Genomic DNA, 18,349 nt, shown 5'->3' with positions numbered 1-18,349 from the left:
TTCACTTTCAACAAAAACGGCTGTGTTTTATTGCACAGTAAATGTAAAAGAGAAGTCAGATCCGGTCCGGAACATCTTTTTCTGAAGTGGAAATGCACGGAACGGTTTAAGAATGTAAACAGGCCAGGACCACTCTTCACTAACTGTGCTCGCGCTTCAGATGTGTGCTTTGCACACAAACAGTACGCAACTTCTTTCCCCTCTGCGGTAAATCGTTTGATTGTAAACTTTAAAATCACAATAAAATGCGAAAGCAGGAATCGTCAAGTGGAACCGAAACGCACGTGTCTTACTGAATACCCGGTTATTGGAATTTTGGAACTGGTTCTAAAATGGAACCAGTTCTAGATACCCAACCGGCCATAGTGATGGCCGAGTAAAACCGTTTTTCAACAGATCTTGTGGCAGGTTGAATTTCCTTAGCTGGTGAAGGAAGTACAACCTCTGCTGGGCCTTTTTAGCAATGGAGTCTATGTGAGTGTCCCACTTCAGGTCCTGAGAGAAGGTGGTGCCAAGGAACCTGAATGACGCCACTTTTGTTACAGTGCTGTTCATGGTGGGGGGAGTGCAGGGGGTTTCTCCTCAATGATCATCTCCACTGTTTTGAGCATGTTGAGTTCCAGGTTGTTGTGACTGCACCAGACATCTAGCTGCGCAACTTCCTGTCTGTAAGTGGACTCGTCTCCGTCCTTGGTGAGGCCAAGGATGGAGATGACTGTAGTGTTGTGCACAAGCTTCAGGAGCTTGACAGAGGAGCCTTTTGCAGTGCATCGAAAGCGACTTACAAATGAGGACAATGGAAGCAATCAAAATCAACAAAAGAGCAATGAAATGCAATTGCTATGGCAAGTCTCATTTAGCCTAACACAGTACATGTAGCAAGGGTTTTTTATTTGTTATTGTTAACTATATAAATAAATAGGATATAGAAAAAGAATAGAGCAAGCTAGTGTTAGTGTAACAGAGTGAAGGCGAGAGACACAGTTAGAGGCCATTTTTTGTTAATTATATAATAAATAAAAAGAAAGCAAATAAATAGAATGCAAAAAGAAGTGCAAGTCTTAAAGGGTCAAGATTTAAAAAAAAAAAAAAAAAAAAAAGAATAGAATTATAATAGAGAGTGCTAGAGTTAGAGGGTCAAATAAAGATGGAAGAGATGTGTTTTAGCCATTTTTTGAAGATGGCTAAGGACACAGCAGTTTGGATTGAGTTGGGCAGGTCATTCCACCAGGAGGGAACAGTTAATGTAAACGTCAGTGAAAGTGATTTTGTGCCTCTTTGGGATTGCACAATAATGCACCGTTCACTTGCAGAACGCAAGCTTCTAGATGGCACATACGTTTTTTAATTTATGTAAAGGAGTGCAGAGCCAGTGGTGGTTTTGTTAATGTGGTGGCCAAAATGATTATTATAACACTAGTATTTTAACCAGCTAAAAATGGCTCCAAGTCAGCCACCTCCATGCTCGCTGCAGTGTGTCAGCAGGAAACACAAAAGCTGTTAATGTGTGACTAATACATAAAATACCTGTGAAACTCTCTGCCTTTCATCATCAAGCTTTGTTGGCACAGAAATTGATAAGTTATTAAATTGTCAGGGATATTATATAATAAATAATTTAGACTTTAATTATTCTGTGTGCCCTAACAAAATGTATTTTCTATTTTGTGCCATTCATTCTGGTGCTGTTTATCGATACAGTTTATTAACCTGACCTACTTTTACTTAACTTAATTAAACTTTAGTAACAATAACAAAGCTAATCGCTCCGTTTCAAAATGAGACAACCACCAAATCATACACTGGAACAAGTTTGTTGGTGATATCAATTGGGAGAATGTTTGGTTATTCAAAATTTTACATTTTATGCTGCTAAATGCTTTTTTTTATACATTGTATAAAAATTAGTTTTTTTGTAAATGGAAATTACACAGTACTAATATTAAAACTTAAGCATACGGAATTGATCTCATAACTCTATTAATCAAATTTTAAATACACAAATGTACATTTTTCAACAAAATACCATCTTCAGTATGGCTTTCGCAGAAATAGAACACTATGTATCTGTTATTCAGCTTTATACTAACAGGAGAGCTATTAAGTCTATCCATGTATGGTCTATTGTTTTTGAAGTATTTTTATAATAAGGCCATGTGTTTCTTATTTTTTGTAATAGCTATATATTTTAATATATAAAAAAAATACTAGCCAATTATTTCATGATAGACATTTTTTGGTTGCCTAGTGCAAATTTGGTCAGGTATTCCAGTGATTTATCCACATTGTAGAGGGTTGCACAATGAAATAAAATGCATGTTTTTTTCTTAAAAATGAATTAATAAGTAAATATTTTAAAATTAAATGAGTAATACTGTGCGCTATATTCCTGGTCAACACAATAGTATGCCTATGCAGTGAAACAAGTAGAAAAAAATGTAATTACTCAATAAGACCAGGCAGAAACACTCCACAAGAAGGTGTTTTTTTCACTGCACAATAATGTGACTTAATTTTCAACTTATTTAACTAATGGCAACTAACTTATTCAAAAATGACTACTGACATGCAGTGTTGGAAGTAACGTATTACAAAAGTAATAATATTACAGTAGTACATTACTTTTTGCTGTAACGCAGTAATATAACACATTACTAATCAAATTTGGGTAATAATATTACTCGTTACAATCTCAGTAACGCAAGTGACAACAACATATTTTAACTCAGAATTAAGTAGTAAATTTACCAACACCGCAAAACAGCACCAGAGAAAAAAAGAGAAAGAATGCGGTGGACGAGCGTAGACAAGCAACAAAAAATAAGTTAAACTAAGGCCCAATCCCAATTCTATTTTTTTAGCCCTTTGCCTACCCCTCGCCCCTTTCCCTTGCCCCTTGAAACGAAGTGGAAAGGGGAAGGGTTAAAAAATTTCCCCTAAGAAATGGGACACCACTACTACACTGTCATACGTCATCATACGTTGTCGCTAACTCCTAACATTATGTCAGAGGACATGCACCGTCCCTATACAGACTATAAGTTACAGAAATGTTGTCATGTTGCAAAAAGTACGAATAGTGTAAGCACCATTCATTTACATGTACACATATGGCCGTAAGCAAAACAAAACAATGCGTTAAAGCCCAGTGTTAAATGAACTCTCCCGGGAGTTTATTTGAGTCCATACTCAAGAGTGTTAAAATGAACACTGAAGCAGTGTTAAAGTTAATGAGGTAATTAAGTGATTCATTCAGTGATGATTGACCATTATTGAAGACACCAGATGATAATAAGCAGTATTACCAAAATGAGAAAAGCAACATTTTTACATCACCATTATAGTGGTCAGTGTTAGCATTAGTTGGGCTCTTGACACTTAGCTTTTTAGCATTAGATTTTGTTTAGCTGCTGGAACTGAGTTAAAACAGCCAGACAAGCCGAAGAAAAAAATCATCTGGTGGTGATAATTCTGTTTAAAAATAAACATAATTTGAGCCGCTGAAATCATTTAGAGTCTAGTCTTTGAGTTATGTTTTCTTTATTGATTACAACTGCCTTGTGGTTTAAATTTTAAATTAAATTTTGAATGGATTTCTTACACGCTCCTCCGATCAAAAAACTATCAAAAGTTCTTCATGCGATATAAGGTTTTTTAAACACAACAAATTTAAACCTTTTAATTCTTCTGGTGTAGAGTTTTTATTTTTTTTACTGAATTATTAGTTATCAACTTGATATAAGATAATGAAAACATTATTTCTCGTTATTGCACTAAAACATTCTTTATTATGAGAGTTCCCACAGAAAAAAAAGGAAAACAAACATAAAAGTGCAATCAGAAATGTTCACAATTTCAAAACATTTGTTTCATGTCCATGACAGCAATCTTTTATCATCTAAGCTCTATCAGAACTTTCAAAGCGCTTCTTCCAGGCACACACAGACATCAGGAATCAGCATATGAATCTCAACAATGGTGACAATCAGCATATTCAGAAACAGATCAACGCTAAACATCACAGAAAAAGCGACTAAAAAGTCACATAAAACAGTAAAAATAAAAGAAAATAGAATAAAAGAAATTACAAAGACAATTCAGCTTATAATTTATTCATGCCGCAATGCATGATGGGAGTCATGGATGAGTTTTAATTGGCTACAACATACGTTTTTGATGGTCACCGTTATTGTGATTCTCATGCTGATTTTTGATGTCTGTGTGTCTAAGCTAAGCTTTTTTGTTCAAAATAAGTTTTAATGACATCTGTCTGATTATACTGACATAATAAAGAAAACCTAACTCATTTACTCAGGTTACTACATAATGATTATGTCAAAGCATATTTAACACCACATAATCACTTTTCCTCTGGTTTGTCTGGTTGTTATTATTCAATTACAACACCTAAACAAAATCTAATGTTAAAAAGTTAATCTTCATCCAGGTCACCCCATAATTCCACAACAAAAACATTTACAATTTACAATATAAATTGCTTTTATACATTGTATAGTAATAATAATAATAATAACAAATTATAGTTTATATCAATCAAAAATGTAAATAAAAATTATTCATTTGTATTATTGATTAGTGATGTGCATTTTTATTAATTAATAATAATTCAGCATGTGATAAATTTAAGCCAATTAGACTCTTGTACATTCGCATAACTTTTGAGTCATTGATTCAACTGGCTCACCCTTCAGGTAAGTGACTTGTAGCCTAAATGTTGTATTTTCTTAGGTAATTTGTACGTTAGTACCCTCACGCTCACAAGCACTTGTCAGTGTCAGCATCGGTTGTTGTTGCAGTCTCCGCTATTTTGATGTTATTCTGTCGCTTTAGTTTCGTTTTCTACTGTGGAACAATGGCCCAGAACAGTGTTGCCACCTTGTGGAATAACTGATTACTGCAAAATAACTTAAATGCGCATGTGCGACCTGCACATACAAAGTACCCACAGTTACAAAAATCGGGTGGTGCACGTAGTGTTCGGATGATTAAATTCACATCATCCGCACTGTACACTGTTCCTCGCATACGCATAAAAAGTGAAGTCTACTTTGGGCTTTATGATACCGCTTGGTTTGTTGGTATTGGGTCCGTTTTTTTCCCACCAAACGCGAACCGCTGTTCCAGTAGAGCGCTTGAACATGCTATATAAGGTTTTTAAACACAACGAATTTAAACCTTTAAATTCTTATGGTGTAGAGTTTTTATTTTTTTACTGAGTTATTAGTTATCAACTTAATATAAGATAATGAAAACATTATTTCTCGTTATTTCACTACAGCATTCTTTATTATGAGCGCTCCCGCAAAAAAAAAGGAAAACAAACATAAAAGTGCAGTCAGAGACGTTCACAATTTCAAAACAGTTCCTCTACGGCATTCTTAAAACATTTGTTTCATGTCCATGACAGCAATCTTTTATCATCTAAGCTCTATCAGAACCTCCCACATACCGAAAGAAATGAAGCTGGAATAATATTCCCTCCACACAGCAACAGCAAAACACGATAATCAGCACCAACTCCATAAAGATGTTAGATATCAATAAGGTAAAAATTGTAAGGTCAAATGATTACCTAGAATACACCACAAACATTATATCATGATTAGTAATAAAGCATATGAATAACTGAATCAAAAGATGAATAAATGAATACCATAGCATGGATATATGAATACACACATTTATATGAATTAAGAAAAGAACTGAAAAGAAAGTCTGCTTTCCTGACCATCAGCTTTTTTAGGCTTTACAAAGTAATATCCCTTACTTCCCAACAGCAGAGTTCAATCAAACATAATTTCAAAAAGGTTTCTTAAAAGGCAGAATGCTCTGTTTTACAGTAGTTTCTATTTTTAATAGAGCTATTCTTCTCTCTATGTCAAACATGCATTGGCATAAACTGCAAAATGTTTCTTCAAATATTTTCTCAAATTGCAACACTGTTGGGGATTTTGTCTGGGGACAGATACCAATAAGGCAATGTTGATTTTTCATTCCGGCTCTTGATGATTTTGGTCACCTCTTCTAGTTTGTTGTAGAAAGTCTTTATGGCTTCCATCGCTGGTTGCTCTGTGAAGTACATATCTGGATACATGCCTAACAACCGCTGGGGGAAAAAATTCAGAAAACAGAAAACATTTTGCATGTCATATGTTTTTCAATGACTTTATTTGACCAAAATAATTGAACCAATTTCAGCTTGATTTTTTACGTTGCACAAGATTTAACTTACTATATATTATTTATACGCAAGATAAACATTATTATATTAATACGCAAGAAAAAACATGGTTACTACAATTTCACTGCAGTAAAACCATGGTAAATTTTCGTAAAAATAAAAAAAACAATGTGCTGTCACACTGCTTACAGAATCAAAACGAGACTGATCTGGTTTATGGGGATACAAAAATAAGGAGTTGGTGGATTTTTTATCATTATAGGATGGTTGTGTTTACACACTGCCAAAACATTTATGTCCAAAAACCATGTAAAAATGGATTTTGCATAATAGGTGCCCTTTAAGATAAATGGTCCCTTCTATAACTTACAGACAGTTTAGTTTAAAACTATCCAAACACTTGGGACATCAATAGACCAACATTAGCGAAAAGCAGAAGCTTGCCTTTTAACATACTATGTGGCAACAGTTGTTGAAGAAGGATTGAGTATTCCACTAAAGAACAGAAATGTAATTTGTAACACATTCTGTTGGATTACTCAAGGAAAGTAATGTAATCAACCATATGCACAGATGACTTCCTTGTTTTAGACAAGTCAGCTCAGTCATTTCAGGTCAACTGTACCGTGCCATAATAGGAGTGTCCTTGGCTCATTTTCTCTACATAATCCATTCACAATTCGAAGAAAAGTTCTGTTTGTCTTAGAGGACCAAACGTCCAAGTATATTGTTTCAAGAATGACAAACGCGAGTGTAAAAAATTATGCAAGTAAATCCGCTAAATATCCCGAGAGTCATTGCTGTGATTGACCGAACACAACATTTGACAAGCTGATGTCAAAAACAGAGCTGTGCATGAAATTATTCAGACTAAATTCAGAGTAAGAAAACGACAGCAGTAACATGTTTGTGTTGGTTGAATATAGGCTATTTAATAGCTTTTACAGTTCAAGTTAAAACTTGAAGATGTAGTTATTAGATGAAATATAAAATATTTCAAATTTATATTGATTCATATTAAATGCATTATTTAATTTTTATACCATTAATATTGAACTTATTTAATTTGTAAGAAACTAAGTATTTAAATAATTCACCCTTATAGTCTGTTTGAGTCTGAGCTTATTTATTTGTTTTATTGACTTTCTGCACTTCCTATACAATACACTTAAGTAAAAGTACTACAATTTGTAATACTAATAATTTTATAATAAATCGAAAAGCAGGACTGAAAAAAAAACCAGGGAGTTGAAATGGCAGCTGCAGCCAATGAGTGATTCTCTGCTGTCTTCTTCTGGTTATAAGGGTCATTTCATATCATTTTCATCTTAAAAACTAGTTGTTTTCCATGAAAAGACATTTTTTCATATCGTCTTTATGAATGAAAAGTGGATCTTTGCAGTGAATTTTACTGCACAGTTGTAGAGTTGAAAAACAATAAAGGCTTTAAAATATTACAAGATTTTAAAAATGTGTTCATGACTATGAAGGAAAGCTATTGATTATCAAGAATATTATTAAGATGTCATTGAAGAGAAGCATTGTTAGTTACCTAACGTTAGCCTAAACAGTTATGATAGTGTTTAGTTGTCAGCATTTAAATGTACAACTATGTGTCTAGGTACTCTCCTGGGATTCCCAGGCTCTTTATATGTTGTTAAATAACGAAACGTAACGTTCATGCTGCTATCATTATTTATGATGTTGTAGTTGTTGTATTTTTCTCAGTTTCTGATAAGAACAAGAGTCTCCACTTATATATAGCACATATAAAACTAGAAGAAAACAGAGCTCTTAATATTTAGTATTTTAAACGTGAAACTGTTCCCAATCAAAGGGTTAAAATAATTGCGCTGACTGAGAAATACTTGCACATTGTCAGAGCCGTAGAACACATGCATTGTAGCAAGCAAACAATCTGCAACAAGAGACTGCTGCCATGTTCTCTATAATTTCAAGCAAAAAATATATGCAAATCAGACATCAAACCTCATTCTCTCAGTCCGAGTGAGGGCCCAAACTGTTCCCAAAACCTCTCTGGAACATCCACGGTCAGGCAGACTCTCCATGATATACTTCATATCCACTTGGCCCTTCTGTTGGGGAGGCGGCTTGCGCATGGTGGAAGGACTGTTGGGGATCCAGCCATACCAGTCAAACTGGAACATAAATGTTTACTCACAGATTTTAGCCTATAGGTATCATCCAGAATTTGGCCTATCAATTTTAAACACTCTTGCTGATGATATGAAAGTGCATAACCTCACCTGTCCAAAGTTGACAGCAGCATGTTGTGCTGAAGCTGTGAAAATCACGACAGTCAGGTACTCGACCAACTGCTCTCGAGAGTTCAGAGACTTTGGAAACTCTGTAAACAGTGGCAGTAAACATTTAACTTGTGCACACATTTAAAGGTGACTTATACACACCCCTATTTGATGTCTGCATTTATATCTGCAAGACGTATTATTTACGTAGTTTGCTCATCTGCATTACGTCTTTTGGACGTTTCTTATCAGATGTCAAATAGAAGTCTATTAGATGTCTTTAAGATGTTTATGATTTAGAACAGGGGTCAAAAAACTTGTTCCTGGAGGACCGGTGTCCTGCAGAGTTTACCTCCAACTTTCCTCAACACACCTGCCTGGAAGTTTCAAGTATACCTAGTAAGACCTTGATTAGCTGATTCAGGTGTGTTTGATTATGGTTGGAGCTAAACTCTGCAGGGACACCGGCCCTCCAGGACCGGGTCTGGTGACCCCTGATTTAGAACATATGTAAAACTGATATCTTACAGACGTCTGCCAGACGTTTATACACAGCAGATGCTTTCCAGATCAAGAGATCTTTAGCAGACATCTTGCAGATGTACTTGTGCTATCTGGGACAAAGATGCATATTGAATATACATAACAAACAGTCATGCATGCTAGCACAGACAAACCTACACATTTTGATAAGTTGAACCTGTACTCACTGTCAGAGTTATTCATGCCAAAGGCAACGTCCTTAACAAATCCTTGAATCTCCACATCTTGTTGAACCGCCTTATCACTGCCATAGTAGATCTTGACCACAGCAGAAACAAAGCTACAGAACGATAGAAAGAAAACAATACTCTTGATGCCAAACATTTTCACTGACACGTATGTGGATTCATTTGTGCTTTTGCACTAGTAGTACAGGATCTGAACTGTTGCTACTCTACCACCTACCTGTGTATTGCCTCCCAGATCATCATGCCATCATCTCTATAATAGTATTTGGGCACATCTTCCATTCCTCGAGCTTTTATGTCCTCAGGGAGGCACAGGGACTTGAGGGTTAAAGTCTTCATGGCATTTTTTATCAGTGTCTCCATCCCAGCTCCACTGATGCTGCCGACCTTTGGATACCAAGAATACAGTTAATCTTTTGCTTAAATATTTTCAGAAATTAACTAGACTGAAAGCATTTATTTAGTCAAGAGACCATCTAGGGGATAGTGGGTGAAGTTTTATTCTGGTGGATGTTTTTGCATTTGTAGTTATTTAGAAGCTAAATAGGTCTGTTGGTTTACACAGTCTATTAAAGCAAACACCAGCTAACAAAACATAAAGAAGCCTATGTATTTAATAAGAATATTCACATTCAGCAAAAACAGAATATCATAAGCTAAAAACTCAGATAATTAAGTTTTGTCTTGATGAAGATTTGTTAAGACTGGGTGCATCTTTAATCTATATCACAGACAGAATTTATGGCTTTTATTACAAATTACAAACACAGGATAATCAAATTTAAATAAAATTGCTTTGTATCCCAACAAGATGCTGTTTATGTATAGATATAATAAATAAGCTTCAAAGCTACCCTGCTGAAGATCCCATCTTCACTGATGAGCTTTTCACGGGCCACTGCATTGATTGCGATTGTGAATCGAACATGAGGCATCAGTAACTGTGAGAAGCAAATTATGCATTTGATAGTTAAAACATATACAAAAAGCATAATGTGAAACAGCAGAAGTGGTTTTCATGTTGTGCTCTGGAGGCTTTTGGTTAACATTGAATCATGGTTGAAAACAGCAAGGACATCAGAACCAGCAACCTTTCATCAATAAATTGACATACATAAAACCACAATCTCCAGTTGAGCACTGAATCTAAATATCATGACTGTGAAATATAGGTACCTTGTACACAGGATGGACTGCAGACAGCTGTCTGTACATGGCCATTTCAAAAACCTCTGACACCAGATGTGTCTTAAGAAGGTGTGTGACCAACTGGTGTACATTGAAGTCTGAAGATTTCACCCACATCTTGGCAAGCATCCAGTCACATTCATTATCACTTGGGAGAAAGATTGGGCTCGTTTGATCAATTTGACTCAGCTGAATCGTTAAAACAATGTTCACCCCAAAAAAACCTAGATAAATGTGTGCTATTAGGCAACATTTTCAGTCATTTGTTGTTGCAAATCTGTAAGAGCTTGGTGCATTCATCTTATCGAGGCACAAGCGCATCACTTGCACAGATTTTTCAGTGGAAACCATTTTAAATATTCCTGTCCTTCCATAGACAGATAAAAGTAATAATGTCCATGATTCAAACAAAATAGGGTCCTTGTGACATCAGTTATTAACTGTAAACAAAACTTTGACAAAATGATTTTATAAAATAAAGAAAAACAAACCTTGGAAACATGAGAATTCCACCAGCTGTGCAAGTCATGTCTATATTCCCACAAAGACGTTGAAATGTTGAATAAAGTTTGGATGTCGTTTGCTCAGTGGGAACATGATGCGCTTTCCGTGGTCTTAAGCGCAGATGGAACGGTTCCGTCACTGATGCGCATGCACTAGGCTTGTCATGCAAAGAGTCAGAACTCGAAAGTGAAAGCAAAAAGCAAATCTCTCTCTTGTTGTTTCCACCTTTATTCCAGTTTTCCCCATCACCATATTTGGTGGATGTCTAAAAAATAAAAATAAGAAGAAGCCTAAAACTCTGGACATTTTTAAATCATGAATAAAAATATTTTGTGATATGATCCTGTGGTAATGCAATGATCTGCTTTTAAAATGCCTTTCAAAGGATGCAATTGTGAAACAAACATGAGGCATCAGTAACTGTGAAAAGCATATGATGCATTTGAACATTCAGTTATAAGAATTGAATCAAAAAGAGTAACCTGAAACAGCAGAAGTTGTTTCTATGTCATGCTTTGGAGTTTTGTTTTTTTTTTTTTTTGACATATATTAATCTATTAATTTTTGAATCTTTGAAATATAGGTACCTTGTACACAGGATGGACTGCATAAAGCTGTCTGTATACAGCTATTTGAAAAACCTCTGACATCAAATGTGTCTTAAGAAGGTGTGTGACCAACTGGTGTACATTGATGTTGGAAGATTTCACCCACATCTTGGCAAGCATCCAGTCATAAATATCATCGCTTGGGAGAAAGATTGGGCTCGTTTCCCTTGGGGTTTGACTCAGCTGAATCAGATATAATAAAGGCAAGCAGAACATTTTATTACTTGAATGAGTAAATTCACTGCAAAACAACATTTTAGTTCATTCACCTGTTTTCATTTGATTCAGATTACGAGTTAGATACCTGAATGGCGATTGGCAACATTTGGTCCAATTCATTCTTGTACAGCAGGCAGATGGGTGCAGTCAAATAGCGCTCTTTGCTGGTGGCACTTCCTTCAGTATTTCAAAATCCACTATGCAGATGTTTCCTGCCTGTAAACATGTGTTAACAGATGAATAGCTTAGAACAAATGGTTTGTAGGTTAAAACAACACATATTTTAGTTTATATAAAAGACAGAGATGTCACAATACAAGCAAATCTTGGATTTGATAACTGACCAGCTGTTCAAGTGATTTATGTTTCTGACCTGTAATTCATCTTGTAGTTTGCGACCTGTAATTCCTCTTGTAGTGTGTGTCCTCTCTTCATACTGCCCTGGACCATCTCATGGGTGACTGGAAATTTGTCTGGCAGTTTCATGCATTTTCTGATCATGACAGGATTGCAGCCATTCAAAAACTGATAGCCAAACATGTCGTCCTTATTCCAGTCTTGCATCACATTCTCTGTCCAGATTTCAAAGGGCAAACTTGAGTCCACTGTCAAAGGCTTTACAGGTTTCCCACAACAAATGTGTTTGGATATACAGTTTTTGTTTAAATGAAGAAAACCGACAAACTTCTAAGGCAGCGCAAATTCCATTGAAAGGGGATGTTTCAGGTTATGCCTGTAATTATGATTTCAGAAAAAAAGACAGTATGTGGAAAGGTACAACACCATTGGAACATCTCTGCGTCATTGCATTGTGAAGTGTGTGTGAAATCAGACCAACGCCGTGACGGGACATCAGAGACACATTTGCAATAAACAATTCTTCTCAGTAGCCATCTATGCACATAGGGCAGCCCGGTCTCCAGTCCCTCCATCTTCATCAAGAAAAATGACAACATTTACTTGTAGAGTTACACCAAGATATATATATATTTTATTTTTTGCTTATAGCCCACTTTAAGTTTTTAGAAGAGCCATAAGATGTGTCAGCATTCCCATAAAGCCATTTCCTTGCTTTTCCAGAGTGATTAATCACATATTATTTACAGCTCATTAACTAGTAGAACATCTGAACAATGGAATTCACAACAGCAAATGTCTTTTTCAGCATTAACAGAATCCTGGAACAAAATGCAAAAGTTTGCCAAAGGCTACAGATAACACAATAAATCTATACTCATTTACAAGGTTTGAGAAAAATGTTGGTATTTGCTGGGGTAGCTGAGAAGGTCCTTCTTGACAGGCAGGCTTAGCCATTTCATTACAAGACTCTTACTGCTGAGCTCCAATCGGACTGAAAGGGCACTTTAACATCAGCAATTAAAGGGACAGGGGCTTGAGAACTACTATAAATATTCAATATTCAAACCTGAACATTGTCTGTCTAGATTCCAGTTCATTGTTTCTTTGCTTTTGGTGTCATCCCTGAGGCAATCGAGCTAAAAGAACACAAAGAAATACATAGTACACATATTACACATAGAAAGGACAGAATTTAAGACATGGTTTAATCACAATTGAATTTTAAAATGATAATAATAATGCTTCATTAAATACAGGATAATGAACAAAGTCAGTCTGCACGTACCAGTGCCTTCTCGGATAATCACTTCCATTTCGTCTACTAACCAGCAGTAACAGGGGAACTCAAAGCAGTCTCCAGAGGGTGTCTGCACTTTGATATGCTTACAAAACCATGGATAATTGACATGTTTCTGTTTTTGAAGTTTCACCTGGACAATGTCTCCAAGGTTCTTCTTCACACAGATGTTGAAGGAGATCTCCTTTAATTACAACTTTCATTAGACATTTATCTTGTATGTGAAAAAAACAAACGGATTTCTCCACAGGCTTTGGTGAAGAGGGACTAATCCTAATTGTGTCACCCTGCTTATCTGCACTATCAGGATAAACAGGTTTTATCATTTATTCTCATTTTATCTCACCACTGCAAGCAGTTAAGGAAGCATTGCTGTGGGTAAGTTGCACCATTTATAAGTGTCCAAACAATACAAATATTTGTTTTATTGTGACTGTATCTATCTATGAAAATGCTGATTGTGATCAGTTAGTGCGTTCTCTTGTGTTTTATGTAGAAATGGTTTATTCTCTAACTGAATCAGTGTTTACACACACTGTCTCCATTGTGCAGGCATGTGGTTAAATGTGTTGTTAAATGTTTGTGTTAAATTCTCCACTAGGTGGGGATGTTTCCTGTCACTGAGTTTAACTGTATTGCTCTGTATTTCATTGAGGATCTTCATTCATCCAATTGTGATTTATAATTGATTGAAAGTGTGTATCATCTATGTTCAAACTGTTAATATTTACAACTGAAACACTATATGATCACAAAGTTAAGACAGAATTAAAAAATAATTAAAAAGGAGAGCTGTTTTAAAATAAACTGGGCAGAGTTAATGAAGCATTGCTGTGGAAATGGTTTATTGTCTTACTGAATCAGTGAAACCCTATTTACACACGCTGCCTCCATTGCGCAGCTACACAGTTACGGTAGAGAGACCACCCAGGCAAGACTGTCACATAAGCAGGAAAAAAGCACATGGACTTTGATATTCAGAGATTGATTTCAGGCCTCATTCATATGTGGGGAAAAAACTGATCTGAATCGGATATCACTGATTCTTGAAACATAGGACAAAACATGTCCAGCAGTTGCAACTGGCAGAGGGAAATATTTTCTTCTACAGAATTTACTTTTAAGACCTACAGCTAAACTTCACATAGACCCTGTCCCCGGGTACACGCAACAAAGGCGGTGAGGCCATGTTGCACATGCAACTACCCGTAATGGGTAGTTTTTTTTCTAAAAGGAGGAGGCTTTGAGCAAAGGCAGGTGGACAATCGTCCAGGCAACAGCTGAGACAGACTCCACCATGGAGACGACCGCAGACAATGTTGATATGGAGGGAGCCCACCACACAGCCAAAGAGACGATGGAGCGTCAGGACTCCGGTGACCTAGGCGGCCACAACAGAGCTGCAGTGATGACCCCTCCAAGATAGAGTGGTCCAGAGGGCTGAGGCTGAGCTAGAGCAACCAAGAGCAGAGGAGGAGCTAGCTGAATCCGAAGAGGTGGAGGGTCCGAGACCAAGTTCACAGCGGAGGCGCAGTGATGTCTGACCCAAGAGGAACTGATGGTCTGAGGGAGCCTGTCGAGGTCACCCTTGCACCATTTTGGAGAGTATCCACAGAACGCTAACACTGTATGCTGTTTTGTGTCAGCTGCGCCACGCGTTTTTTAATGAAAACATCGTATCAGTGTGTTGCGGCTGACACAGAACATCGTACACTATTTGCACTCCAAAATGGCGCTAGGATGATGTGGAGGAGACAAATTGTTAAATAAAGTTGTTAGTTTTTTTTTTTTTGCGTACACAAAGAATTCTCGTAGCTTCGTAAAATTACGGTTGAATTCCTGATGTCACATGGATTATTTTACCGATCTCCTTTCTACGTTTCTGGACGTTGATTGTGTTAATTACATTGCCGTCTATGGGAAGGTCAGAAAGCTGTCAGAATGCATAAAAAATATCTGAAGACGAACAAAGCTTTTACAGGTTTTGAAAGACATGGGGGTAAGTGATTAATGACACACTTTTCATTTTGTGGTGGAGTAACCCTTTAATGCTAACTGCAGGGAGGTCCATGGATACAGAAAACTTAAAAAAAAAACACAATAAAATATTCCCAGTGGTCGAGTATTCTGGCACATCTGCCTTTACATGTGTTGCGTTTAGGACTCTTATCGAACAAGTGGTTTGGGGTAGATCGGACATTGCTTGTTTAAGTTAGTGTAAAACAAGCCATTTCCTGTTGCCAGCAGGTGGTGCTATGATTGTAACAGAATATTGGCTGTTACATGTGTTCAGGTCAGGACTCTCATCAAACAAGTCTGGGGCAGATTGGACATTGCATGCATGAGTTACAGTAATTCCCTGTTTCATTGCATTAATAGCATGCTTTAGCTCTTAGCTAAGTGTTGCTAGCATGTTTTAGCATGATTCTAACATGCTGCTAGCTTATTTAACTTGCTAATGCTTGTTAATATGTTGCCAGGAGTCTGTAACAGTGTTAAACATGTCACTTCCTGTTGCCAGCAGGTGGCGCTATGACTATAACTGAATATGCCTTATGATAACACTCAGCAAATTTGAAGATGATTGGAAACTGCAGAAGGAGTTTGTTAAAGTACGAGGCCTGAAAATGGCAAAAACTGCACTAAAATCATACAGGAAATTCAATATAATGGACTTCCTGTTGGGTTTCGGCGGATGTTGTGCCAGGAGACTTTTTTGTAGGTATTGGTGTGTTACATGTGTGTACCGAGTTTCGTACATGTACGTGAAACATAGCTTGAGGTGCACTCCATTGAAACCCACTTCAAAAACCCATTTTAGATGTCAATTTTTGTCTTACGTGTGTGCAAAGTTTTGTGAGCATGTTTAGGCCCTCAAAAATGCAATTCACTTTGGAGAAGAAGAAGAAGAAGAAGAAACAGAGCAATTCCAATAGGGTCCTCACACTGCAGTGCTCGGGCCCTAAATATAATTATATTTTTACTGCCTCTACTGGTTATTTTGGGAAAATCCCAGGTATTTTGAGCAGTAGGATTATAAAAAATATTTGCTAATATAAAGTTAAATTAAGTAGCCTACGTAAAATTGCAAAATAAATCTATCAGTACTTTTTTTTTTACTTAAGTACATAAAAAATTGGGTACTCTTGTACTTCCACTTGAGTAAAAGGTGCACTTTTACTAGAGTAATATTTTATTATACGTATCTGTATTTTTACTCAAGTACTTGATTTGTGTACTCGTTCCACCACTGGAAAATTATAATAATAATTATAAAAAGAAAAATGACATAGTCTTTTGTTTATTAGTCACCATAAATCAACGCAGCAGTTAAACCTTCTGTTTATTCAGACCCAGCGTTAGGGATTTCCTGGATTTCTTCTGCGGGGCTTACATTAGCAACTGGAGCATTCCCTTTTGAAACGGTCTCTCACCTTTCCCTCTATCGGGGATGCATGCAATAATGGTGTTCTGTAAACAAGTGCAGAACGAAGCAGCTCTGTGAGCCCAACCCCCAAAGTGCCTGTACTGAACTGCGTAGGGAGAGGACTACAAAAAATAACCCTTTCCACTTATTAAAGGGGAATTAACCTCATTCACGACTCCTTTTGCAAGCAGTGTTTGTGCTTTGGACTGGAGAACGTGAGCATCGTTGTCCTGTACCGCAGTCTAAATAATCCCTCTGAAACGAGGTGGCATGTGAGCAGACTGAAGCGAGTAACCTCGTTCTAAGGTTTTTACAACCCAGCTTGACACATCCTTTCCAAGCCTGAAGCCAGATGGCAAACCGTTGTGTGTAGGGTATGAAATGATTAACATGGTAATAATTTAAAAAAATCTATATTAAAAATCTTTAAAGTTCTTACCGTTTCAGAAGGTGAAAAGGCAATTTTTTTACTGCTCTGATGCCATGAGTCCATCAGCATCAGGTGAATTTTGTCCGTTGTCTCAGCAACACTATATATGGTCACCTTGTAGGTCGACATTGTGTCTGCATGGAAAGATGTGCAATCTCTGGATCCTCAGTTTCATTTTTAAAGCAGATATATATAAATGAAGTTCATTTGCTCCACCTCCTTTGACATAATGTCCATGTGTTCAACCAATTAAAAATGGGTTAATACCCAAACATGTGCACTTTATCAAGTTTCTGAACTTAGGTATAAAAGTAGTGGTATTCCTTTGGTATGGATGACCCCTTTTCACTGATTAAGCTTTTCCAATTATTGCCATTTAGAATTTGCCTCCTTAAGTGTGAAGAGTGCAGTTTAATGTGGATGTTCAAAATACTTTCTTACAATGAACAGTATGATGTGGGTCAAAACATAATAAAAATAAAATGTATATACTTATACTTCAGTGCAATAAATTAAAAGAGCTTAATGCTGTTAACACATTTATTAATCTGGCATTGTAATGGTTTCATTCTGTGTTGTCTGCAAAGAGTACTAGCCCAAACCTTTACAAGGGCAGCAGTACGGGTGTCTGTGCTCTCATTGTTCAGTAAATGATGAAGAATGACCCTTTTAATTTCTAATTCAAAAACAGGCTTTTAGTAACCAGTTAATATGGGCAGCGCTCACAAACTGACAGTGATCATTTCAAATAAATGGCAAAACCGTTTTTTGTTTCTGAATGGATGGACAGATTTATTCATTTGTTTGTTTGCTTATTTGATTGCTTGCTTAACTAAAGATAGATTATTAATGCTGGGGTTCTGTGGGCAAACTCAAAACATTTATAATTGAATATTTATAGGCTAATATATTTCAATAATGCTTGAAACTGCATTTATTATTTCATCCTATAATTATTAATGTGGCAAATCTATTAACTCAGTTCAGTTTAGATTCAAAAGAAACAACCCCTCATATAAAAAGTTGCTTCTCTGTCTTGATGTTTCTAATTCTATACTGTTTATTGATCGATTTATTTGTTTTTAATTCTCATTTTCATGTGCCTTTTTGATTTGT

At 36.4% G+C, this 18,349-nt stretch overlaps 1 long non-coding RNA gene and 1 pseudogene across 1 annotated transcript; both read right to left on the bottom strand.

Moving 5' to 3' along the window:
• Positions 1-5,761: 5,761 nt before the first annotated feature.
• Positions 5,762-12,367, bottom strand: LOC127164489 (polyunsaturated fatty acid 5-lipoxygenase-like; annotated as a pseudogene).
• Positions 12,368-13,440: 1,073 nt separating this feature from the next.
• LOC127163670 (uncharacterized) lies at positions 13,441-17,386 on the bottom strand. Its single transcript, XR_007827519.1, has 2 exons — positions 17,243-17,386; positions 13,441-13,560 (listed from the first exon to the last, which is right to left on the bottom strand). It is a non-coding gene; the product is annotated as an uncharacterized LOC127163670 (long non-coding RNA).
• Between the last annotated feature and the right edge of the window lie 963 nt (positions 17,387-18,349).

This window comes from Labeo rohita, chromosome 4 (assembly GCF_022985175.1).
Source record: "Labeo rohita strain BAU-BD-2019 chromosome 4, IGBB_LRoh.1.0, whole genome shotgun sequence".
Classification (NCBI taxonomy): domain Eukaryota; kingdom Metazoa; phylum Chordata; class Actinopteri; order Cypriniformes; family Cyprinidae; genus Labeo; species Labeo rohita.
The sequence above is the reverse complement of the archived record's forward strand: the minus strand, read 5'-3'. Positions and strand labels throughout refer to the sequence as shown.